Source organism: Mesocricetus auratus, unplaced genomic scaffold (assembly GCF_017639785.1).
Source record: "Mesocricetus auratus isolate SY011 unplaced genomic scaffold, BCM_Maur_2.0 Super-Scaffold_100003, whole genome shotgun sequence".
NCBI lineage: Eukaryota > Metazoa > Chordata > Mammalia > Rodentia > Cricetidae > Mesocricetus > Mesocricetus auratus.
The window spans coordinates 21,213,565-21,225,957 of record NW_024429188.1 but is presented as its reverse complement, the minus strand read 5'-3'; the positions used below and the strand labels follow the sequence as shown (position 1 = coordinate 21,225,957).

General features: G+C 41.5%; 1 protein-coding gene across 10 annotated transcripts in view; it reads left to right on the top strand.

Annotated features, from left to right (window-relative positions):
- The window catches only part of Sh3kbp1 (SH3 domain containing kinase binding protein 1), a 340,190-nt gene that overhangs the window by 78,008 nt on the left and 249,789 nt on the right, over nucleotides 1–12,393 (top strand). The window lies entirely within an intron of this gene.

Below are 12,393 nucleotides of genomic sequence, written 5' to 3'. Positions count from 1 at the left end.
AAAATCTCCATTCATTGCCCTTCAAGGGACAATGTATGCATGAAGTAATGTAAAAACACCTGGGTCCTGTGGGATGCCACCAGTGCTGCTGTCTGGCTCACTTCAGGGTAGCCTTGAAGGCCTTTATATTCTCTTGGTCAGTGTCACAGGTTTGCCCTTGGACTTAGACACTTTGCCTTGCTTAAGCTCATAGCTGTTGTTGGTTTGGTCATGGTCATGATCCCCTCCAACAAAATCACTGTGGTCCTGGGGAGAGGGTGTCAGTGGATCATAGGGCCTGGGACCTGAGTTAGAACATCATGTAGCAGAGTGATAATTCAAGTCTAATTTGGCTTTGACTTTTAAGACTCTTGAAGACAAAGAAAAAAATGAAGCTTACCTAATACCTGATCTAGAAGCACACTGTTATGGTGACTTTCCTTTAGTTGTTTCTGATACCGTCCTCATGAGTTTAGGCAGCTTCCAGGCACGTGGATCAGTTCCAATGCCTTTCAACTGTGGGAGGGGCACTTTCTATAGCCTTGTTAATTAACTTCACTACATATTTTATATTTGCTAAATGTGACTTCATTGCAAATAATATGTTCCCTTGCCAGTCCCAAGTTCTCTCTGCCCTTTTTGTCTTTAAATTGCTTGTGTTTCATCTTATATTTAAGCTGGAGTCCTTTGCCTTTAGCTCTCAAGACTGCTCAATTATTGTGCCAGGGAGCTATCTTTGATTTTTGGAACCATCACCTGGACTCTGGGTTGTCATGGAATGCCATCAGGACCACTGAAATCCAGGTTGTTTTCTGTGACTGGTTTTTTGCCTTACCTTTTCAGCCTATCAGAATCACCTTCCTGTTTGGAGATTACCTTCCATCAAAGTGATTTCCTAGTGCCCCCCCCATGTTCCTTCCTTCCTGCCTGTGGATGCAGGCTCCTGAGGGTCGATTTCAAGCATGCCCTTTCCTTGGTGCTTGGCTCCTCCAGCTGACTTTTCTTTTGGGTGTCATTCCAAGCAGCGGCCCCGCTGGGCCCCTCTTCTCTGAAGGGACCTCCTCTGTCACGTGCTTTCTTTCTCTCACACCATCATGATTCTTTCTTGGACTGTATTTGGAGCACAGCCTATAAAAATTGTGTTGACCCATTGACTCCCCCAGCACTGGCTATCTCCCTGGCTAGAATTGCAGCTCTGCTAAGTCAGAAGCTCTGTTTGCTTTGTCGCTCAGTTCTAGATGCATAGTAAATGCTTGGCAAGGAGTTGGTACCTGGGGTGTTTTAGTGAAGGACTTTTAATTAGTTTGTGCCTGTTGCAAGCTGATCAAGGCAGCTCTGCCTTTTCTGTGCCAGACCCTCCCCCGCTGACCACCAGTCTGCATCCATCACCATTTGGGCACTTGGGGAACATCCCAGACTCAAGGCTCTAGTTTCGCTGTGAGCTCTTGGGTGTTTGGACTCACCCTCTGTTTTAAGCATCATTTTTTTGGTACTCAAAATGAAAACCACCTGCCTTCAAAGTGATTTGCTTAAAACAAATTCTTCATTTCTTTACTAAGGCATCTACCACCACCCCCCTTCTGCCTTTCTCCATCGCTTGCCAAGAATAATGGGAAAAACCCTATTATCTTGGAAAGTGGTTTTCCCTCTGGTCAGAATCCAAAGCAGAATGATTTATCACCAAGTGTGCGGCGGGGGGGGGGGCATGACTTTTCCATGCCTCACTGTGTGCTCACAAATGTTGGTGGTTTGTTCTCCCTGGAACTATAGCTGGTCATATGGCAGCTCAGCCTTGGCACTGTGTTGTTCTCTGTATAATTCCTTCAAGGTTTTCTCCTGCTAGGAAAGAACAGTTCAGGGTACCACAGAAATGGAAGCAAGGCTGGAGTCAGTGTCCAAGAGGCACTCTGGGAATTTCATGTCAATTCTAGGGAGTACATAAAGTCAACCCCACTTTACAGTTACCAAAATGGAGGTTGCATGAAACCCAATGACTTATTCGCAGGCACATATGTTGAGATAAGCCAGGATTAGATCGGCTCAGTCTGGCTTTTAAGTCTACTTGTTGGCATACTTAATATTTCTTTTAAAAAGATTTAATTTATCTGTATGGGTGTCTTGACTGCATATAGTCTATGCAACACTTGTGCGCCTGGCTGCTGGAGAAGGCAGATGATGGTTTCAGATGCCCTGCAACTGGAGTTACAGACAGGTGTGAGCCACCACGTAAGTGTTGATCTCATCGAGCCTGAACTAGGTTCTTTCCTAGCAGGAGAGACACTTGAAGGAATTTGAGAGCAAGGCAGTGCCAAGATTGAGCCACTGTATGGCCTGGGTCCTGTGGCAGAAGAGTCTGTGTTGTTAACCTCTAAGGCATCTCTCCAGCCCTCTTACTTAATGCCTCTTAAGCTGTGTGTGTGTGTGTGTGTGTGTTTGCACGAATGAGAGCATATGTTGAAGTCAAAGGACAACTTTGGGTGTTATTCCTGAGGCATCATCTACCTTGTTTGTTGAGACAGGGACCCTGGACCTTGCAGGATAAGTTGACTGACAGTCAGGGATCCTGCAGGTATCTACTTATCTCTATCTTCCCTGTGCTGGGATTACATATAGGTACCACTGGCTTTTCTTAGGACTTTTTAAAACCATGTCCTACTATTTAAGTGGACTTCTGGTGATGATATACTTCTCATGTATGCATATGTGCCACATGTGATTGAAATAAGCTTTCTGGAATAATAGCTAACTTTAGTGTGTGGGATGCACTCTCATATCCCCATTAAAATTATTTATGTCTAAACTAATTTTGTAGCCTTCCACTTGGTGTAACTCAGTTTGAAGAACACTGCCGTAGTGGTATAAGCTACATTTACTTTATCTAGAAGTTTATACTATCTAAGCGACTTTAAAATTGTTTCACAACAGTATAGCATGGATGTAGAAAACACACACAGGCACTCGGCTTGTTGAATTGTCACACACTAAGCACACCTGTGTAGCCAGCGCCACATCAAAGCACATGCTACCGTTTCCAGCGTCTTTGAATCAAAATAGAGGAGTGGAGTATAACAGAAATGAAGAGTCTGTTGTTTGTTTTGAATTATGCACACACAACTTGTTTGCTAGATCCTCTTTTGGTGGAGGTCTGTGCTTCACGCTTCCAGTGACGATGCTTGGCTCAAGTTGGAGATCTCCCAACGGCTAAAGGGGCAGAAGGCGGCCTCTCTAATAGCTGTCTGAAATTGGCACCAGAGGAGGGGCTGGCTGAAGATGGGTCTGGTAAAATGTGAATGAGGAGGAACGGGGAAGGGAACACTTGGGTATGATAACTTATGGTCTTGGTAGTGGAGACTAACTTCACTGGCATGGAGGCAGGGACAGAGAAAGGGGAAAGAGGGTTGGAGATTAAGAGGCCTAAGTCCCGAGAGGTTAGTACACATCTGAGTAAAAAAAGGAACATTGACTCTCCTGGTGACCGTTGACCTTTAAAGAAAGTTGAGTACGCTGAAGGAAACTAGTAATTGCTTGGTATAGATGCATCTCAGTATAAGAGCGAGTCAGAGGAACTTGGCTTTTATTATGTATGGGGCTCTGCCAGGTGGTTTTTATAGTCATTTCCAGCATAGAATTTGTTGTAATGGAATGTGTGTGAAAATGAAGGGGAGCTGACACTCTAATAAGTGTTTAAACACTGGGTAGTACTAACTTATAATGTATTATTAATTAGTGCCTTCTGTGAGACTCCTGTACAGCTAAGTGTTACTCAAGCTGAAAGAGCCTCCCTGCATCGGTAGCTGGGGAAGAATACATTATTTCACCTTTGTTGATAGATAAGTTCTAACCCAAAGCGCATGTCTGCAAAGCAGACTTTTGCCTGCTCTCCAGTTGGTATGGCTTTCCCCAGGTATCACCCTCAATTGCTGCCTTGTGGCTTTGTGTTTAATTCTGCACATCATGATGGTGCATAAGTAAGAAGTCTTAGAATGAAACCCAAACTCCATGGAACAAGGTGAAGAAATCCACTGAGGAAGGGTGGTGGCATCTGATTTACCTTTGTTTTCTCTACGCATAGCATGGTGCCTGGGCAAGTCTTGCTGAGAGAATCTGAAGAAGAAAGCTCTAGCTCTAGCTGGCAGTTTCTGGGGCTGTGTTGTGTGCTTTGCTTGTCTGAATGGTTCATCACAGCAAGCCTTCAAGATGGATACTGTAATTATTCTTTTCTTCACAATAACCTTAGTCCTCTTCCTAGGGACAGTCCTAGTGTACAGCTGCTGGCCTAGCCTTAACATTGACAGTGGCTTCTTAACACTCTCAAGTGGCCTGATTCGTATTTGTTCTGGTTTGGATAAAAAGAGAAGAGGAAAATATCACTCAGGTTCTTTCCTAGGTGCCTGATTCCGGGGTTTATTATAATCGAGTCACTAAATTCTGCTGCCTCACAGTGCAAGCCAATGAAGATGCATAAAAGCTCTCTGTACGGTTTTTGGTGTTTTATGATAAGTTGGATTCTGCAGTAGGTGACATGAGCCAAGGAAAAAGGAAGGTGCTGGGCAAAGTCCAATTAACTCCCCCCCCCAGGCTTTCATTTCAGTGGTAAGCCTAGATGGTTAGGATTCTGGAATGACAATATCATTTATATGTTCATGATGCTTAACAGTTTATAAACCCCTTTTATTGTGTTGAAGCTTCTTGTACCCTCTGGGTAACAGGTAATAATGATTCCCAAGTTAGAGAAGTGTGGGAGATCAGTAGTGTGGCACACTCACCTGTCTGCAGCTAGAAAACGAATGGCAGATCCATCCAGAGTCAAGTCAGGTGTTCTGCCTCCCTAGTTGGTGCCAGATGTGCCCGTTGTTCAGATGTTCTCAGCCATGGAGGTGTGATACTCATAGAGAATTAGAGATCAGTCTGAGGGCTCATTAGCCTGACACAGGGTTTCTCAGCCACTGTTGGATTTGGGGACACTTAAGTTTTTTTTGGTTTGGAGGAGTGACTTTTGTGTGGTTAGCAGCATGCTTGTCTTTACATGCTAAATGCCAACAGTACAAGCTGATACCACAGAAAGGGCCTGTAGAAATTTCCAAATGTTTCCAGTGGTACACAATTGCCCCAAATTAGAAACCATGAATGTAACATGATAACTACATTTGAAAGAGGGGCAACAACCTTGAGACTGTCTAAGGCTTGTCTCCTTTATTTCTCCAGTTTCTAAAGCATCAAAAAAGCCATTAAAAAACCTGCAAAGGAAGCAAAGGAAGAAGGAGCACGCGCGCACACACACACACACACACACACACACACACACACACACATCACACCACACCCCTTATATGTGAAACCCCTTTCATGAAAGTCTATTATATCTATGAAGGAAGAAAACCAACATTTTTTTTAAAGTTAAAAAGCACAAAATTAAATTAAAAGCTTTAGACATCAGTTGAACACAGTCCATACAAAATGTATAATTCTATTGTCCAGAAATGATGACAGTTTACATTTTATGTCTTTTTTAGCATTCATGTCTAAATATATACTAATTAATGCCAGTTTTCAAATAGTTTCCTGTATAAAATGCAGTAAAAGTCAGCCTTTTAAGGTCAAATACTCTACAAATAAGAAATAACCTTCCTGTATCTGTAACATGGAAGACGAGGTTCTAATGACTGTGTAGTGGTTCATCATGAGGTCAGTACAGTTAAATCACTCAGTTTCCTGTTGTGAACATTTGATTCGTTTCCAATTTTTTTTTTGCCAGTTCAAGCACAGTTTTAGTGTTCATGTGTATACTTAAGTCCTTCAAAGCTTCTTTTTTCCATACAGAAATTATAATCACTGTTAATTTTTAACATCCATTTTAGACAGGTACCCTATCCATCATGTGCACTAGGCTTGTAGAATGGGATGTGGAAAGATCTTTGCCTTTTAAATTAAAGGATGACTAACAAGAAACCACTGAGGACTCATGCGTTGTTCTTGAAACCATCTTTACAGTATTATGCTACTTCCTGAGGAGCAATCAGCCCAGCAAAGATTGCCCCGTGTTCCTTTAAGAATGCACACTTGCAATCTTAAAAAAAGAGAAAGAAATAATTAAAAAGAATGAACACTGCTATTGGGGTTGGAGAAATGGCTCAGTAGTTAAGAGCATTTGCTGTTCTTCCAGAGGATCCAGCTTCAATTCCCAGCACCCACATCTGGGTTCATGTAACTTCAGTTTCAGGGCATCTCTGATCTTCTGACCTCCAAGGGCACTGGGCATACACATGGTGCACAGACATTGATGTAGACAAAATACATACAAACAACACACACCATTGAAAGAAATTTAAGGCTGTATCCTCATTGCCCATGCAGTTTTCTTAAAACTGTTTTAAATTGCAAACATAAATTCATGGCAAAAACATCCAAAAGCACAGAAGAGCTTAAAGTTTCCTACTTTTCCACCCCTTGATTTTTCATTCTCTAGAATTTTCCTATATTTAAAAACTATTTTAAAATTCATGAACTGAGCAACAATTTGCAAGATATGAGCCAGCCCTTTTCACTTAATGTGTTTTCCTGCTTCGGCACCTTATTCTATTTAATCTGTGCCCTGGTTGAACTCATTTAAAGTTTTTCCTCCCAAAACAAAGCATTCTCTTTTATGTGAATTATCTAAGGGATAAGTGTGTACTGATGGGGTTGATAGATTAAGAGCCTGTAACTCTGATAATTGTGTTTAGTATTATTACATTTCACTTCCACCAATAGTATATAGCTTGACTTGTTTCCATGGGACATTTTTTTCTGACTGGCATAGCTGTTAGTTAATAAATTAGCAACACAATGGTAGAAATCCATTTGTGTAACTTGTTAGGAGGGGCGAACATCTCCTTTGCAACCCTTGTAGAGATTGGTTTGCAGTATTGCACATGCCTAGAAGGATGTGTGCTTACTGATTTTCTTCTGTGATTGGTTTGAAAATGGACTTTATTAAGCCACTAAGGAAGAATCATGTCTATAAAGTTTGGGGTCAGTGCCTACAGAGTCACTTTTCCGGTAGTATTTGATAACTTGTCTCAATTGGAATTGAAGTAGTTAGAAACAGACCCTTATGACTAAAGAGGTTATAATGTCTTTTCAATGGATACCAAATGTAAAAATAATCTAATGTAATTGTTATGTGTATAACTGTGTTATAAATTACCTGGTTTTCTCTGCTAATAAGTTTTGCATAAAGTCTTTACTGATCTTTTTCCATTCTCCAGCATTTCCCACTCCACGTTGACATCTTTCACACCGCTCTTTCACAAAAAGTGATTGTTAAAGTTGTTGTTGCATGTGAGGGCTTTTATTGCTTAAACCATATTTCTACTCCAATCAAAATTTTAAAATTATATTTTTATTAATTTGTGTGTGTGTGTGTTCACACAGGTGCACACACTTGTCAGAAGACAGCTTCAAGGGTTCACTTTTTTCCTTCCACCATATGGGTTCTAGGGATTAAATTCAGGTTATCAAGCTTGATGTTAAGTGCCTTATCCAGTGAGCCATAGTGTCCCCCAACCCCTATCAAATTTTAGTTGACACTTGGTTTCTAGTCTTCAGCACCATGGAACATAGGCTTGGTACATGAGTGTTTTCATTGGCTCTCCATTCCATAATTCTCCTTATTTTGGGGATTGCTATGATTGGTAAAGGAAGATATCCCTAGATGTCCTCCTTTGCTCCCCAGAATAGTACTTGTCTTGGTGTCTATCATCTTACCATTCAGTGTGTTGCTTTCCTGCCTAGGGAAGGGCTCAACAAAGGGCCATCTTTCATTGATTTGGTATTCAAAGTGGTTTGGGATGGTAGGAATTTGGAGAAGGTTTCCTGAGTTTCAGTGCACACAAGCAGCTACCGGAACTCCCATTAACATTGTGAGGGACCCATGTTCCCTGAGAAATTGGGACTCTGGGCTTGACAAAGGAAGTACTTAATGTACTCTTGGTAAGGAGCTTTTGAGTTAGTCTGGGTATAGCTACACTCAGATACAGAGGAGAAGCAGGTCTGAGAGCACCCCTCATGTTAGTGAGCCTGAAATTGGACCACTTCTGGGGGTAGCTTGTTTTCCAGTACCCTAGCTCTTGAGTGGTAGAAGTGGATTCCTTTCTCTCCTTTCTACCCTCTGAAGGATTTCATTTGAGATCTGCTGACACAACTCCATTAAGAGCTTCCAAAGGACTGACTTAACACTGTAAGATAAACTTTTTGCAAAAAAAAATTTTAAACATTTTTATTATTGCCAAAGTAAGGGCTTCCTGTGAATTTGAAAGGCAGGAAGTATGATCCCAGCAAAATGGTCTTTGAAGCTAACTGTTTCTGGGCTGCTTTGTGGGCTCTGGGTCCTTTTCCTTAAAGAGATAGATGCATGTCTTGTGCTGGGTTATGTCCTTCTAAATTCATATGGAAGTCATGGCCACCAGAATCTCAGTGTGCTTGTATTTGGGGATCATAGGGAATTTCGAGATATAATATAATCAGTGTCCTGTTAACAAGAGGAGAACAGGCCACAAGGAAGGACAGCAGGGGTATGTCCACACGAAGGGTTGACTATATGAGGACATAACAAGCAGGTAGCCACTACAATCCAAGGAAAGGGAATGCAGAAGCCAGGTCTACCAACACTTTGAGCTATTATTTTCAGCCTCCTGAAATGGGAGATAATGCAGCTAGCTCTGTTAAGTCCCCAGGCTGTGCTGTGCTGGGCTGTGCTGTGCTGTTACAGCAGCTTGAGCAGACACCACACAATCACTACTCCTTTCCCTCACCTAGCTCTTCTGACTCCAGTCTGGTTTGAAGTTTTCTTTTGTTCCCTCCTGCACATTCGTTTTAAGTTCTTTTCAAATAGGGATACAAAGAACTCATGGGATCAGAGAAGGTAGGTACTTTATGGGTTTAGAAAGTAGTGATGTATTTTTCCCTGAGTCACTCTTTTTATCCTTTTCCTTTGTTAGCATACTGGTGCTCCAGATAAAATTTTATTTAGGACAAAGATTCTGCTGCTAAAATTGATTAGAAGTGACTTTTGGTGTGGTGTGAATACTCATTACACATACATAATACCTATTGTTTTAGCCTGTTACTTTCTGTATCCCAGTGACAAAAGGCTTGGCAGAAACAATTTAGAGAAGAAAGGTTTATTTTAGCTCATGGTTTCAGAGAATTGCCATCCATCATGATGAGGAAAGCATATCACAGAATGGCTCTATCCATGGCAGAAGAAGTATATGGTAACCCTTGTTCATATGGCAGTGGACCATAAAGCAGAGAGTAGGCAGAATTAGGGGTTGAGATGATAACATTTAAAGGCCCAATTTTAGAGATCTACTTCTGCCTGCTAGGCCACACCTAAAGGCTCTAAAGTTCTCCACAACAGCTCTTGTAGTTGGAAAATAAACACTCAAATCATGAGCCTACTGGTCACCTTTTCATATTCAAGCTAGAATAATTAGTTTGCCCATACAGCTTTAACAGACAGCACAGAATGGATGGCTTAACCAATGTAGGTTTTCCATTGGAGACTGAAGTTTGGCATAATGGTACCAGCAGGATTGCATCTTTCTGAAATCTCTTGAGTGGGGGGGGCTCTGTGTCATGCCTCTCCCTAGCTTTTGATGGTTTTCTGGTATTCTAGCTTATACCTATTTCTGTCTTCATTTTCGTGTGCTGTTCTTCCTATTGTACATGTCTCTGTCCAAATTATCACCTTCCCCCCCCCCATTTTATTTATTTATTTTTTTTTGAGTAGGATCTCAGGCTTGTAGCACAGGCTTGCCCAAGTCTCATTTCAGAATGGACTTAAACACACAGTAATCCTCCTGCCTCAGCTTCCCAGTTGCTGGTATTTCAGCTATAAACTACCATGCTGGCTCAAATCCCCCCCTTTTTGTGAGGATTTCATAAGTTGTATCATTATCAGATGGGGGTTCATACCAGGGCACTCATCTTAACCTGATCATCTGCAACATCCCTGTTTCTAAATAGGGCCCCATTTCCAGGCACTGTGGACTTGAACTTCGTTTAGAAGAATACAGTTAATCCTGTGACAGTTTGTATTCCAACCCGATTTGCCCATCTGTGTACCTCTGCCTGGAAGTTTGCTTACCTGGTCAGCCACCCTGCTTGTCATTCAGGTTTCAGCTCGGACACCACTCTCAATATAGATTGATTGGATGAATGAAATAAATTACAGAGTAAAATTAAAATGTGATTGAGAATCACACTGAACATAATTTATTCTTACAAATGTGAGAGAGCTCTTTTGTACTCTACATCAGTGTTGCTTGTGACTCTCTTGTATATATTGGCTGTGTCCCCACCACAGATGCTATTTAAATATCATTTTGTGCTTGTGAATTGGGATGTCGGGCACCTTCCGAATGTCATGATGTTTCCTGTTCTGTGTATAGAGCATGCCAAAAGGATTCAGTTTGTTGGATTTAGATTCTTTTGGCATTGAATCACAATTTGATTATGATTTGATGATAATTCTAAGGGCAGAGCTGGCTAGAACTTTATTTGAGGGACATGTGGGTTAAAAAATTCCCTTGTGAATCTTGAGCAAGGGAGGCGCTTACTAATGCTAGTCAATTGGCATTTACTGAGCATGCTCTCATTATAGTTGCTATGTAATATGCAAAATGCAGTGTATAGGCAATAGCTGTGGCCTGCAACATGGCTCAGACAGCTGAAAAATAGGCAACCATGTAAGACCAGTTGTGTGAAAGTGTGTAGTATAGAAATGAGGAATTAGGCCGGGCGTTGGTGGCGCACGCCTTTAATCCCAGCACTCGGGAGGCAGAGGCAGGCGGATCTCTGTGAGTTCGAGGCAGGGCTGGACCGATAGCCTCCGAAACAATACAGAGAAACCCTGTCTCGTAAAAACCAAAAAAAAAAAAAAAAAAGAAATGAGGAATTAGTACTTGTTGTGAGACAAAATGATCTAGAGATACTTTGTAAAAGAGCACAATTTAGCAGGGATTGTACTGTATGAGTCAGAGCTCCAGAAGAGATGGGAGAATACCAGTTTAAGGTCATACTAACATGACATCACTAAGTTGTGATATATAGTGAGCTATTTTGGTTTCTCCTGTTTGCTTTGGTTTTGAGATAGGCTGGCCTTGAATTGGTTATGTGGCCAATCCTGATATTGAATTCCTGGTCCTTCTGCACCTGCCTTTGAGATGCTGAGGTTGTAGGTGTGGACCACTATACCCAGCTATCTTGTCTTTTTTTATATAAAGTTAGTTTTCTTCACGAGATGTGTCTAGTAGAAAAATATTGGAAACATTACACATGTGCATCTATTTGCGATATATAAATTATACTACACCCATATAATGGTATACTATACAATTAAAACAAATAATGAAAGGCCTGGGGAGATGGCTCAGTGTTACGAGTACTTGCTGCATAAACATGAAGACCTGAGTTCAAATCCCCAGCATCCACATAAAGAGCTGGGTGTGGTAGCATGTGCCTTTAACCCCAGTGCTATGGGAGGTGGAGATGTGAGGATCTCTGGGGTTTCTTGTCTGCTAGCCTAGCCCCAGGTTCAGTGAGTGACCCTGTCTCAAGGGAATAAGTTGGAAAGTGGTAAAGCAGCACACCCGATGCCCTTCCCTGACCTCCACAAGTGTGTATGGATGTGTGCATCCCTATACATGCATGCACGTATATCACATACATTATGCACACTCACGCATATACCAAAAACAAAAACAAGAAATATGATGCTTTTTACCAATATGGAAAGATCTCCCAACTGTGTTAAGAGAGAAGAAAGTTGTGTGGCATTGTGAGGGTTATGCCTGTGTATAGGAGTTGCTTAAAGAAACCAATAATTTAGGGATGGTAGTAGTAATTTCCCAAGAATACTGAGATAAGGGAATGAGAGCTAGAAACGGGAGAGAGAGAAACAGAGACACGCAGAAAGAGACACACACAGTCTTTTTGTCTTTTACTATTTGGGTGTTTGAATGATGCAAATGTATTCTTTCTGAAAAGTTTAAGAAATCATGATGACAAAATGATTACTTTCACTTGAGTGTCTCCAATTCTGTGTGTGGCTGGGACATCGTGAATGAGAGTACCAGACATCTCAACACAAGCTTGTCTTTTGTCTAGGGAATGGCAGCCCCTTGACTAGCTTTCTGTTTTTTCTTTTGTAATTACCGCTTGAAATGTTTCAAACAGATAGTGAATAGAGAATCTAGTTAAAGCAACCACCTTGCACCTCTTACCTACCCTCAGTAGTCATTTAGGACTCAGAGGTCCCTGCTTCCTGTGTATCCTTTCCCTAGCTGCTGATCTTCACTGTTGGAACGCAGACGCTTTTCTGGTTATATTAAAGGTTGAATGTCCCTACTTTGAAAATCTGAAATATAAAAT